Raw genomic sequence first — 14,994 nt, 5'->3', positions numbered from 1 at the left:
TGTGATTATGCCTAGATATTCGGGAGGAAGAATAGCCACCGTTGAATTTCATATTCCGGTGTGATGCGCTGCTATGATTAGGGAACCTCAAAGGTCATCCCTTCGTTATGATGGATTTTTGGGCCTGTATTGGCATATGTGATATTCTTATTCTTTCATAGAACTGTTATTGATAATCATGATTAATTTGAAAGACATATTTGAAAGTTGTAACTTGACAAGAGGCTTTTTAATCGGTTTTGATAACGCTTACTGAGATACACAAGTTGAATAACAGTTTTTACATTGATTTCACGTAGTTTTCAGGACTAATTTCTTTAAGTCATATTGTATTCTATTTTTATATTACTTGTTGTCCCCGAGGCACTCACTGAGTACGAAAGTACTCAGGCATACCATTGTTGTTTTTGATGGTATGTTAGGTAACGGAGAAGAGCAGGTTCGTGATACTCTCGACGCTTAGGAGAACTTGCTGCTGCTGTTGATTTGGTGAGCCCATATCCTTGTTCGTGGGACACTTCCTGTTTCATTTATTATTCTAGATTTCCGGGCTGCGTCCCGAAGGTAGATGATTGTTGTGTCTCTTAGAAGCTCCATAGATAGTTTTCAGAATTGTGGGTAGATTGTCAAAGTCTCGTAGGACTTAATGGGTGTTTGCCACGTTTATGACTATTTACTTATATTAGACTTCCGCTGATTTATTTCATAATTGTGATCCTCATATATGCAGTTACTTATAACTTTGTTTAATTTAATAAGGAAAAATTATTAAAAAGGAACTTGATGTTTAATTATTTTATAAGGTGCTTCCGGTGTTTTTTATAGCATCAGATGCTTGTTACGTCCAGGGTGGGCTTTGGGGCGTGACATAACATGATAAGATTCAGAGAGAAGTGAAACTTGTCTTAAAATGCCCATGTAGCCCTATGTCTCTATATATGGAGCTCTACATATCCATAAAGAAGACTCCACACTAGACACTGCTTCATCAACCCCAAAATATTTAAAAATCTTGGCTTTGATACATCATTCACAATCAGAATCTGACACTTAGACCGTGATATAGCACGCGACGAGCCACAACTCTCGCCAAAGGAATCCTCTAACTAAAAATGCTCAACGGTGAAACAAGTACGACAAAATAGATGCTATAATAGTTTGATATAATATAAAACAAAAAGAAATACAAGCTAATATAATGCGGAAACCCATAATACCGGAAGAAAAATGAATTAAGTCATGGATCTATTGGTGAGTTACAAATTAAGTACGAATCATAACTCGAAAATAAATACAATATTGATCGAATAATAGAGAATTGCTGAATAGGGCCTCCACGAACTAGTGTCTACTCACCTTAGCTTTGAATAGGTCTGAAATTACTAAGTTTCACGAATTAGCTACTTGATGACCCTTTATGGACCCTACGCCAAAATAACAAGTTTGAGTTGAAAGACCCAAAAAGTTTATAGATTTCTCTCCTGTGTATCCCCGGGGCAACTCTTTAGAAAATACTAACACAATATCAGGCAGTACAATTATAAATATAAAATATAAGTAGAGCAACTGGACTGAAATCACGAATAGAGTAATGTAGACATGATTTGTGAGTTGCTAAAGTCGTTATGGTTCCCTGAGTCATTGCTCAAGCTCAAATCAATTGCGGGGCAATAAGTACTGCTTACTTAAAGTTCAACCTGCTAATTGCAAATAATGACATGCAGTATGCTCAAGCTATATATGCGGTTATCAGTGTGATGCATGCTAAACACCTAGACAAACATCACAAACAATATGTAGACGACTGAAAGTATCATAGAGGTATAGATAAATAAGCTAGGCCTTCATGGCATAAGATAAAAAACTTAAAAAAAATATCTAGCCAAGCTCACGCTCGCCCTCTCACATGAAAGTGGCAGTTTAAACACAAGCAAACAACTTATGTATCATGCTTTTAAAGAAAAGCGAGCACACTAAGCGTTAAAGTCTCACTTGCTTCTAAAATAACAAACTCTCCTTTATTTGAATGTCCAAAGCCTTCTCAAATGATCTGTGTTGCCCTCAATCTATACAAAAATCATGATCAATAAGTTTAAATAAGTCTAGGGAATTAATCCCATAATTTAGGACATATCTAGGTCAAAGTCAACCTTCTGTCAACTCAAAATCACCCCTCGTGTCAACGATTCAAAATCGTACATAAATAGTCACACTCCGAACTTGGGCCTGGGCGTAACATTGCACTCGATGCTTGACTACAAGTGACCGATCGAACCATATGACTTGCTGAATCAACATGGGACATGTACTATTGTCGAATGTGATTTAAGACATGAAAATTTAAATGAAGCATGTAATCTAATAATAACTATTATATTATGAAAATATTGTCTATAAGTATAAATGTGGAAGTATTCTGAAAACATAATAAGTATGTAGCCAACATGGGCTATACGATAACTGAACATTTGACATGAGATGTATGAAACCTCCAATTATGAGTCTAAATACTAAACTGTTTACCGGGACAAGGCTCCGACATACCTAACTGCCTAATATGACATAAATAATGAAAAATAAAGAAAACGTCCCGAATGAGATGGGGCTCACCAGATAGCTAACACACGTGAGCCATAACATGCGGTCTTATCATCCTGTAAATTAGTACATGCATCATGAGACGGGCCGACAAGGCCACCATGATCACTTATAAAATCAAAATAGAGGTCGACAAGGTCGTATAACACACCTATACACAGGACATTTGTCTACAAGCCTCTAAGAGTCACATAAACATTATAAGGCCAGGATAGGGCCCCGCCATACCAATATCATATAAATAAGTTCATACCGACTCAAAATGGCAACTCTGAAACAAATGGAGTGCGTCAAACCACCGCTGAACTGGACAACCTACTGGGGAGGCCCGTTTGTCTGTCTTCCTGGACCCGCAGGCATGAAACACAACATCCTCGGTAAAAGAATGTCAGTATGAATAATGTACCGAGTATGTAAGGCAGATAAGGATATAAGTAAAGACATCAATGTAAAAGAGAGTCAAAAAGGATCAACCTGTAACTCTGTATTTCCACTTAGTGCCATGATATGTATAAATATACCGTATAAGCATATATAACGCCATCAAGGTGCATATACCATATATACGCGCATATAGCGCCATCAAACCTCTGTGGGCATCATCATCATATGTATATATATTTTAATAACCTGTAAAATATTATTACCACTACAACCAAATAGTAAGGAACAAACTAAACAACACCTAAACCCCTAGCCCAAAGTTGCCAGGAGTACCAAGGCTCAAGGAAAAACTAGTTACAAATTGCCTCAAGGTAACCTATACATCTTCTAGCTTGTTTTGATCCTATAAACATACCAATCCTCTCCTTTACTATGAACTGTATCTGCTGTACTACAAAACTGGTATTTACATCAAGTTCTCTAAATATCTTCCAATTTCTAGACTGCCAGGTAAATATATCAGTGCTCTATAAATATTAGCTACTACTTCCTTCTTCATCTTGCACCAGTGATGTTGTTTGATGCACCTCAACACTGCCTTAGGCTCCATCCAGAGTATTTGTAGTCCCATCCATTGATCGACCCCACTCCAAAGTGTTTGAAACCATCTACAATCCATAAAGAGCTGCTGAGAATCTTCAATTTCCCCTGATCACATATTACACACTCAGCAGTTGTACAACTCATAACCATCTCAATCACCCTATCTTTAGTTAGTAGTCTCTTCTGAAAAGCTAACCACAGGATGAACCTGTGTTTAGATTGCAACAGTTTACTCCAGACCAGGTCTTGATCATCTACAACTACGCCATTTACAAGCATAGTAAGATAACTCTTAGTAACTGAATAGTTACTATTATCAATCAAAATGGAATTACCATTCTTGTACCAGTGTTGCATCCCCAATTTTATTTTATTTATCTTCTTCCAGGACCAGCTAGAGTTATTTAGGGCAACATGACGGAAAGGGGTTCACTGGAGTTTGTCTCTTGAAAATGGTTTTATTTATTTATTCTCTTGAATGTCTTTTTCTCTATTTTGTTTCTCCAGAAATCTTCTCCAGATTGCATATATATCCCATGTATCCATTTCACCCACAAGATTTCTTTATTAGTAACTAACAACCAAATCAACTTGCCCACTGATGCCAGATTCTATTTTCTACAGCTTCTAATATTTAACGCACCTTGTTTCTTTGGTTTGCACACAGAATACCAAGCCACAAGAGCAACCTTCCTTGCTTTGTCATTACTCCCCCATAGAAACTCTCTACATTTCCTATCCACATCTTTCAAAACACTTTGGGGTAGTATAAAAATAGCACCCCAAAAATTGTGAAGAGAGAATATGATAAAGTTCATTACCTATAGTTTCCCATCATAGGAAAGGTGCCTTACTGATACTGAGTAAGTTGCATCTCCTTACACATAGGATGGAACTTGAAATCAGGTAACTTGCTCATTTTTTTTAGCATCCTAGTAAGAGATTCCATTACCAACACAAATAACAATGGTGAGATGGGATCACCTTGTCTTAAACCCTTTTTTCCTTCAAAGTAACCACAACTTTCCCTATTTATCTTGACTGAAAAACTAGTTGTTGTCATACAAACCATAATTAGTTGGACAAATTTATGTGGAAACCCAGACCCAACAAGCATTTCCTGAACAGTATCCCAATTTACCATATCATAAGCCTTTTTCAAATCTATCTTCATAAGGCATCTTGGAGAAGCCACCTTCCTATTGTAATGTCTAAGCAGGTCATGGGACATTAAAACATTATGAACCAGGGACCTGTCCATCACAAATGCTACTTGTGTGTCACTAACCAAAGATGGCAAAACCTCAGCCTGTCTGGCGCATAGTAACTTAGAGATATATTTATATAGGACATTGCAACAGGAAATGGGTCAAAATTGGCTAGCACTGGTGGGATGATCCACCTTAGGAATTAAAGAGATTAGAGTGGCATTCAACTGCTTCAACAATTTTCTTGAGCTCATGAACTCTAGTACAACATCATATATGTCCTGCTTTATCACAGACCAAGCAGCTTTGTAGAATCCACTTCCATACCCATCAGGACCAGGACTTTTATTCTCATTAATACTAAACATAGCTTCCTTGAACTCTTACAAAGTGAATGATCTTAACAGGTAGCATTGCTGCACCTTTGTCAACTTTGGCCCCTGTGAAAAGAACCTTGAGTAAGCTTTACACCTTTGACCCCTATCCTGTCCTAATAGATGTTGGTAATATCTAACAAAAACCCCAAAGATCTGCTCAGGGTCATGCTAGATCTGATTATGCTCATCCTGTATCTGGCATACTGACTGGATCAACTTCCTCTGTTTAATAATAGAGAAAAAGTATTTTGCATTATCATCACCCAATCTAATCCATGTTGCCTTGCTTCTCTGTACCAGAAATCCTCTACCAGTTTAGAAGATTGTTTATACTTTTGTCTTAACCTCTTCTCTTCCAGTTGCAATTCATTATTCAATGGGGAACATTCTAATTCCTCTTGCCCTTTCAGCATAGCAAGTCTGTCCTCCTGAGCCACTCTAACTATATTACTAAAACTTTGATAATGCAGAGTTTGATAAGGCCAACTTTCTTACCACTTGGAACATTTTATAACCCCTGATTGAAGCATTCCACCCATTCTCAATAATACTCATGAAATCAGGACGTGATCTCCATATGTTGCAATACTTAAATACTCTACCCATCTTCACATCTTGTTGAACCATTTTGATCACTCAGTCCTTCAGGTAGGATATCAGCAACACAATTAGGCATGTTGTCTAACCACTCTCCATTAACAAACACCCAATCAATTTTTGAAAGCACCTCGGCATCCGTCATTGTCATTCCAAGTATACTTACACCTATTGTTTGGCAATTCCATCAGTCCACAAGTATCCAAACATGTTTGAAATTCAACAATCTCTACAAAGGAGACATGGTTGCCTCCAAGTCTATCCTCAACATGTAACACTGCATTAAAGTCACCTAGCACAGTCCATGGACAAGCTTCCATGTTCAACTGTGTGAGGTAATTCCATAACTCCTTTCTATCTTCCTTCAAATTAAAATCATATAAAAATGTGACAACAAACTTTAATTGCATGGATACGTTAGTAACAAAGCAAGTCATGGCTTGGGAAGTCTCACTACGAAGCATAAACTCGAACTAGTCCTTCCTCCACACCACCACTAATCTTCCATTATAATGAGTAGCATGCTTACTTCTACAGTTCCAGCCCCCAAACACATTTTTAGATTCCACCTTATTCACTTTTATTGTTGTTTCTACGAAACACATTAATCCTAATTCTAATTCATTGTAGAGGAGCTTTACCTTCTTCTGCTTACTGAGGCCATTTAGGCCTCTCACATTCTAGCACATAAGTTTAACCATCCCTAAGAGGAGATAGATGATTTCTCCTCCCATCTGCAAAGGGTGTCAGTGGTACATCCCTATCCTTTTCAAGAGGTTGAAAAGCATTTGAGACAGTAGCTTACCCTGTCCCACCACCTTGTACACCACTTGTACTTGGCCCCTTCACTACAGTGCTACTTGGAGGAGTACTTCTATGGTTTGGTTGCATCTACTCCCATGCTGTGCCTTCTCCAACCTCCACTTCTCCCATCATGCTGGCCCTAAACCACTCTGGCAGTTGTACCCCTTTGAGTTTCAATCTCTTTTGGTATCACTTCTTTCTCATCCCTTTGTATTGGTTCATCATTCTTGACAGTTTCCATCGGCACATTCTTTTTACTCTTCCTACAGATATCTTCATCATGACCATACTTACTATAGATTTTTTAAAGGGATGGTTTCCAGTCATATGTAACCTTTTGATCAATAACATTACCCCTTTCATTCCTAAATCTGATCACTTTAGGTAATGAGGTGTCAATCTTCACTTCCACAAGTAGCCTAGCAAAGTTGAGTCCAGCCTTCTTCTCAGTGTTTCTATCAACCATCAATGGTTTTCCAACCAAACTTCCAAGCTTACTCAGTCCCTTAGCACTCTTATAGTTAAAATCCAATCCATGCAATTTGATCCATATAGGTACATAATACAATTCATCTCTAGTAAAACTCCATGTTCGAGTCCCAAGCTTTCATAATCAGAGGTTATTATCAAAATGATAAATTCCCCCTTATATCACCTCATTCTTCCCATATGCATTGTCATGCCTAACCAGAACAATACCTTTTTGCATCATAGCCACCTTGTTGATGCCATGCTTCCCCCAGATTCTTCGAATAAATTCAGTTAAAATAGTAAATGGTGGATGAGCACCAAGGAAATAACATACCACAACATGCTTCCAATATTCAATTTCAGTCATGATATCCTCATCTTCAATATCTATAATCAAATGATTGCCAATTATCTCCGGATTAACATATTCTAATTTGAAACCCACATTGGTAATTTTTGAATTATTAAAGTTATCCCATACAGATGCCAGGTTCTCAATTGTCTTACCATTATAATTAGGCACTTCATCTCCCTCGTTTTACTCAACCACATCTTCCTAGGACTGTCTGGCCGGAGCTTTAGTTGCCAGTAACCATTCCCTAATCTGCTCCTTCGCTTGTGCCGCTTTGCTCTTAACTAGACTTGATTTTTCACCTGGTGTTGGCACCGACACATTGACACTTTCAATTGATTGCACTTGTGTTCCCCTGACCAGAATGGGACCTATTGCTATAACTTCCACTACGGCGCTCGTTCGCAAATGATTACTCACTGGTCATGTGTTGCTTATTGGTTTATTACGTCCTACATTTTTAGAGCCTTTAGTTGAATTTGATCCTCTCCCTGCACCTTTCCGATTCATAATTTTTGAAGGATTCATAGTCTTATTTCTCTTTCCAATGGAGTGGTGTACGTTAGTTAACTTGCATGAAGAGAAACAGTCCTAACCATCCACTTAAACGTACGTTAGTCATCATATTAACAACCAACTGATTAGTGGTTCTTATATACTATACATATACGTGTATATATCGCCATCAAGATATATTCATACGTATATATGCATGAAGACCCTTAAGATACATTATGATCATGTCGGAGTGACATAAGGTCGTTACACCTCTGATTATCCTTATGTGACTAATATTGACATCATACATTTCATTTCAAGTTAAGAAAGCCAGACATGACATTCTTCATTAAGCATACTAGGAAAAGAAAAACATAAGCATCTCTAACTACATGGATAAATCCATTATTGGAGGGACGCTCGTTTACATTGCGTTTTAATAGGGATCATGCCAAAAGAAGTAAGGTTAACCTTAACATACCTTATATCGATCTACGATGTATCAAGCCAGAATCAACCTCCTTCATGCCTAAATCTACAACCAACAATAAGTGGATTAACGTTAATTACGAGTAGTTCAACAATCCCCTATAGAGCGACAAGCTCATTCTATATAAAATCGAGTAGCATCTCCCTTGTTTTCTTTACTTTTCCAAGTCCATAAAAACAACAAGAACATATACAACCTTAAACTATATACTTACAGCACCACAACACACCCAAACATCCCAACAACACAACAATATTCAATATCGAGTTTATAACTTCTAGTCGACATCTTGCATGTTTTCAGCCATCCAACATATCAAGAACCTAATCGAAATCTTGTACATGTAGAAGAACAATATTCCTACCTTAAATATCGAAAACCAGCTACAAATTAACTTAGAATAATTTCAAAATAGTCCATCAACTCACAACTACATCATATACGATTTTCGACCTTTATTTCAGAAGTTCTCAACCAAACAATCTTGCTACAACTTGTATGGACTCAAATACATGTAGGAGAAGTAAAATATTACCTTGATCTAGAAAGACAAGCCTTTTCTTATGCTGCCTCAACTTGGAAGAACAACCAACACAAGAACAACGAGATAGAACTACGTTCTACTAGTACCACGGGATTCACGATAATTGGTTTAGGTGATTTACCTTTGGATTTACTCTTGAGACATGAGAGAAATCACAAAGAACTTCTTAGAGAGGCGTATAGTCAGTTTGGGTTGAACAAATGAGGTGAAAGGGGCTTCCACCACTTAAATATAAGTGGGTAAGTTTCCACCTCCTCAAGTGGGTCCCAAAGAGGTTGCCTGCGCAGTCTCATGAAAATGTGAATATCTCTCTACTCCGATATTGTATTGATGAACGGTTTAATGCATTGGAAACTAGACTCATAGACCTACGATATGGTGGATGGATCACCCCATACCTCCAAGTATATTAGGAGAAAAGCACAATGACATCTGACCTAAATTTCAGTAAACTTATGATCGTAAACTTGCGACAACTTTTGCTGACTTTTGTTTGATTCAAAACTTAACTATTAATTAATTCAAACACATTAAAATACAACCTACTTAGCATATTAAGCACTCCTACTTTTTACCTTGAAAGTACGGGTTATAATATCTTCAATTTGTTTAATCTTCAATCCTCGCAATGCTTCCTTAACGCTTGTTTTAACCCTTCATTATCTTTGTAAAGGTCATTAACCTCTCTGGATCATATTGATTCACTTACGAATCATTTTAACGTGAAAGTACGAGGTGTAAAATATGTAAAGCAACTAAATGAAAGAACAGTAAGTGGGGTGCTCGGGGAATGGGAAACCCAAATCAATAACATGGATACATGAAGTAATACGAAATTGAAAATGTAGCTGTAAGCTATAATTGAGATATGGACATGATTATGATCTAGCATAACAGTACTGTAACATGAGTAAATCGTTTTATGTAGGAGAGCCTTAGTATAGCCGACAACATGAAACCACCATGTGAGCATGTGGAGTCTAGTCTCTGGCCCGACCAGCAAAGCAATATCATTTCTTGTCGGGGTATGAGACATGAACATGACATGAATGGATCTAATCAATAAACATTAAGGAATCACCCTAACTACATGGAGGCGATCCTTATCCTACGTTGACAACGTAGTTTTAGGTGTTTAAACCTTCTCCGTATATCTATGCTACTCCCAAAGCGTGAACATGAACATAGTTGGATCAAAGACCCATGGATTTAATAAACATGACTTGTATGTCAAATGTACTTTTGTGAAACATGGAAAACATGTAAAATCCTTAGAGTAGAGTAACATGGGGTCATGACTTGAAATTAAGAACTCATGGACTTCAAATCCTGAGTTTAAATGGATTACAGACAGATTCATGAAAATCAAATTTAATGACTTGTTCGGTCGTTATACGTGTTTTGACCATTTTATCCCTATTGACCCAATTCCCGAGGTTATCGGGTGATTCTAGTGAAAACCGGTAGAATTGAAACCTTCAAGTGGAACCATTTGTCCAATAGTTGACTTTTACATAAACAGATCTTTTTCAGAATTTTATCAATTTCGCAAGGTCCAGAGGGTCGTTTATGGCTTGATAGGATGGATGGTTCAGTTCTTAAGGCTTTCGGGTGCGTTTTGAGTACTTGGTTAGAATCTTGGTTTTAGCCGTTAGGAGTTGATCGGGTCAAACGTGACCTCAGTGGTAATTTTGAGGTCACGGATGGATTCGTAGTATGTTTTTACTTGTGTTTGCATCTTTGGTTTGTATTCGGAAGGTTCCCGATAGGTGTCGGGATTTTGGGTTGAGACTTGGTGAAACCAGAATTTTTGATTTTCTGGTATATCACCTCGGTGGCGGCTACTCGCCCCGCGGAGGCTACTCACCCCTGCGGATCCGCCCCAGCGATTATTGGTTTGTAGGAGTGAATGATGGTGCATTTAATGAAGTAACACCCCAGCGGACAGGAGCCTACTAATGCGGGATCGCTGCAGCGGGTATGGTCCACCCCAGCGAAGAACGCTGGATCAGAACCAGTATTTTATTCCTAACTTCGTTGCCATTAGTCCATTCACCCAAAACCTAAGTCTAAGGAGCATCAAGGGCGATTTCTTGAGATCTTGTGGTGAAATCATCTTAGGGTAAATTTTAAACCTTAATCTTGCATTATCTTTTCTTTACTAGTGTTCATGATGAGAAATGGTTGTTGTGGCTTATGAGGGATGGAACCTACGCTAGTTAATCATTAAACCCTAATCTAAAGTTCTTATTATTGTTCTAATTACTGATTCTATCATCTATAATTGTGGATAAATAGATTCTAGGACTGAATCTCTCTTGACTTCTAGAATCAATTCATGAAATTAGGGTTTTTACTAAATTGAGGGTTTTAGCTTAAATGATGAAATTAAAGGACCAAACGTGGTTAGAAATCCATGCAATTAAGGATAATGACTAATGAGGTTATGAGTAGTGTAATTTCACCCTTAATCTTCGGTTTTACGCTCGTGAGTCGATAAGGGTATTTTGAAGTAATTCTCCAATCATTTCTCTTTCCGAATAGTTGTCTTGTTGTAGTTATTTACTTATGTAGCATTGTTAATATTAGACTTTGATCATTCTTAAGCACTTCAGAAGGGGAAGGCTTAGGTGGAGTAGTACGTGACTCCTGTTCGGCATTTGAGGTAAGTTACGGCTTACTCTAGTTAGACTTTGATTAGAAAAATGTATATATGCGTAGAATTGATGAGATAAATCATGATTAGATCTTCGGACATGATGTTGGGATAGATATACTCTTAGGTTGGTATGATTTCTAATTATGTGGGCTCATCGCCGTCATTTTACGCATTGTGACATAAGGTGTACTTGTTATTATGATTGGGTAATATGAGGGGATAGTTTCATTATGATGATTGAACTCTGTACTGTTTCCATTTTCCATGGGTGTTGTGATTTATGCCAGTCTTGTTATGGCTTATGATTCTGTGATCTCCATAGCATACTCATTCTCTTGGTTTAAGTTATCTCATTCTTGCATTCTTTCATCCATACATGATTGAAATTGTTTAGAAAGGATTGATGAAAGACTTATGGCAACTATGAAAGAAAGTGTGGCAGTTTTGAGGGAAGTATTTTATGAATCCGTGTTCAAGGCCCGTTCTGGAACGGAAGGTATATGCCTTGTGTCCGAGGTCTGTTCTGGAGCGAGTGGTACATGGACGCCATGGTTCCCCCGCGGGTCATGACTACCGAGATGTCGAGATTCCGTCCAGAGCATGTGCGTACGGGTTGTGTTGTTGGCCATTGCATTGACACCCATCTCGTTGCATGGCATCTATCATTATCACATTTTACTCCTATTGATTTGATTGTGGTTGTACTTATATTGTCGCTATTCTGAGGAATAGTGGAAGACTTGGTAGACTTGTGTTTAGATGCTTCACTTTAGGCTATGTTTAGATGCTTCACCTTAGGCAATGATTCGTTTATTTATCAGTTGTGACTCATGTGGATGTTTGTGCCTACCTGCTTATCTTGTTTAATTATGTGTTTGTATGCATGAGCTAAGCGTAGTCGGCCTATGATTCTTAGCAGTACGTGTGTGTATTGATACTACCCTTCTGCACCCTTTTCTGAGTGCAAATTGTGAGGCAGGACCGTCATCGAGATCCCGTTTCTAACCTTAAGGCTATTTGATCGAGATTCCAAGGGTGAGCCATCTTCCAGTCTATAGCCCTGGACTCTCACCTCCTATTTTCTATTACTCTATCTTTAGACAGTATTTATTTATGCTCAGGCAGATGTATTATTCCTAGACATGTGTTGGTAGATGTTCACGTATGGTGATTTCATTTTCTAGGGTTGTATAATGATTAGTATTTCCGCACTTATAATTATTATTGTTATTGTTGTTGTTGTTGTTAATTATTATTTGCTGTTGTTGTTGTTGTTAATTATTATTTGTTGTTGTTGTTAATTATTATTTGTTGTTGTTAATTATTATTATTATTATTATTATTATTATTATTATTATTATTTTTATTATTATTACATTAACTTAGACTATCTATTATTGTTATCGTATTTGGGTTAATTTGGAAATTGAATAAGTAATTGGTTAAGGGATGGTTCGCCCCACCAAGGAGGTTAGTGTGGGTGCTATCACGACGGTATTTGGGTCATGACAATAAATGACATTCATTAATATAAATAATGAAGCATGTTTGAGCTTTGACGCCGTATAATTTCATAAGAACATGTATGTAGGGTTTATCGTGAATTGAGACCAACCACCCTAGAAATTTGAGGAAAAACATGGTTCAAGAATCAAACATAGTGTGGGGAAGAAACAAATATATTCCCACATGTGGATAGAAACCCTACATACCTTAATCACTCCAAAACTTGCAGAAAGGCCTGAACTTAGAAAAAGAAATCCAAAAATTTGAACTTGAAACCTTGAGTAGGGTTTTCTAGAATTCATGTATAATTGCTAGAATTACTTAGAAATACATAGAAGAACCTTACCTTGATGTGGGAGATGAGGAGAGGATAGAAAATTCGTGCTAGGATTTGAAGAAGTGAAGAATAGAATGAAAAATGAGGAAAACAGCGCACTTAAAAAGGTTGCAGGGATCACACACCATGGAGGACGACATTGCTTGCCAAGCAGCATGCGCTGCCTTTCCAATGGATGCATGCACTCGCACATGCAATAGGCCTCACTTAACTACCCAGACGCGCGCGATATGGCCCTAGGACGCTAGTTTGCTGGCGTAGCGAGCCCATTTACCAGCACCACTGTTAGTTCTTTAGTAAAATATACATAAATTTTTATACAGAGATCCGTTTGGCCCAATCCTTATTTGGATGGAAAGGTATTTTAAAGGATTACAACTTTTATCGAGGAAGTTTTCCCAAATTCCTAACGAATAAGAGGTCTATACTTGCTTTAAGTGAGGCCTTGTGCAATATCACTTGAAAACATGGTTCATAGAGTAGCTTCCGACTTTAATTTGTCCCAAGACTCTTCTTATACCTTTTATAGGTTTCAAAACACTTCCTAGATTTCCCATATTGATTCCATTATATCCCCATATTATGGGTCAAACCTTAGCCTGAAGGTACGAGGTGTTACATTATCTCCTCATTGGGATCATTCGTCCTCGAATGATAGGTCATGGCCATATATATGACTAACTCTGAAATTTTACAAAATTTTTGACAGAGTTTCCTTTGTAAATAGGACTAACCCAACATTTCTCAAGCACCTACCAGCTTACCAAAGCACAATACAAGCCTCACAGGGCATCATAATGCGCATAACATGACAAAACGATAGAAAATTATAGACATTGGCATGAATAGTGAACGTAAGAAAACATGACATGGAACATGAATACTGAAATGAAATGATTACATGGAAACACGGATATTGTAACATGAGACATGAGTAATAGAAACATGAATGTTGGAACATGAGGCCTAGAATATGCGGAGACATGAATGTTATAGCATGGGACATGAATACATGAGATATTTACCTCAAACGTTCTCTGGTTGCTCATCAAACAAGTGTGGGTATCGGGACTTCGTGTCCTCTCGGCCTCCCATGTATCCTCTTAAACCTTTTGGTTTCTCCACTAAACTTTCACTGAAGCGACTTCCTTAGTCCTTAACTTAATAATCTGACGATCAAGAATAGCCATAGGAATCTCTTCATAAGTTAGGCTATCTTTAATTGCAATAATTTCGATAGGGACAACCAACGATGGGTATCCCACACACTTTTTCAACATGGATACATAAAACAGTAGCTGCACGAAAACCAAATCTTGCAGTAACTCGAGATCATAAGCCACTTGGCCAATCCTTCAGGATCCTTTTTGGCCGACTATATCTGGGACTAAGTTTTCCTTTCTTCCCAAATCTCATAACACCTTTTATAGGTGAAAATTTTAGAAACACACAATCATCAATATGAAACTCTAAGTCTCCTTGTTGCACGTCCGAATAGGACTTCTGACAATTCTGAGCTATTTTCAAATGCTTCGGAATCAACTTGACCTTCTCCATGGGCCCATG

At 37.7% G+C, this 14,994-nt stretch overlaps 1 long non-coding RNA gene across 1 annotated transcript; it reads right to left on the bottom strand.

Annotated features, from left to right (window-relative positions):
• Window positions 1-1,039: 1,039 nt before the first annotated feature.
• On the bottom strand, window positions 1,040-9,239 carry LOC132059551 (uncharacterized). The gene is made up of 3 exons (XR_009415634.1): window positions 8,918-9,239; window positions 8,374-8,427; window positions 1,040-1,424 (listed from the first exon to the last, which is right to left on the bottom strand). It is a non-coding gene; the product is annotated as an uncharacterized LOC132059551 (long non-coding RNA).
• Between the last annotated feature and the right edge of the window lie 5,755 nt (window positions 9,240-14,994).

This window comes from Lycium ferocissimum, chromosome 6 (genome assembly GCF_029784015.1).
Source record: "Lycium ferocissimum isolate CSIRO_LF1 chromosome 6, AGI_CSIRO_Lferr_CH_V1, whole genome shotgun sequence".
In the NCBI taxonomy this organism is placed as follows: Eukaryota; Viridiplantae; Streptophyta; class Magnoliopsida; order Solanales; family Solanaceae; genus Lycium; species Lycium ferocissimum.
The sequence above is the reverse complement of the archived record's forward strand: the minus strand, read 5'-3'. Positions and strand labels throughout refer to the sequence as shown.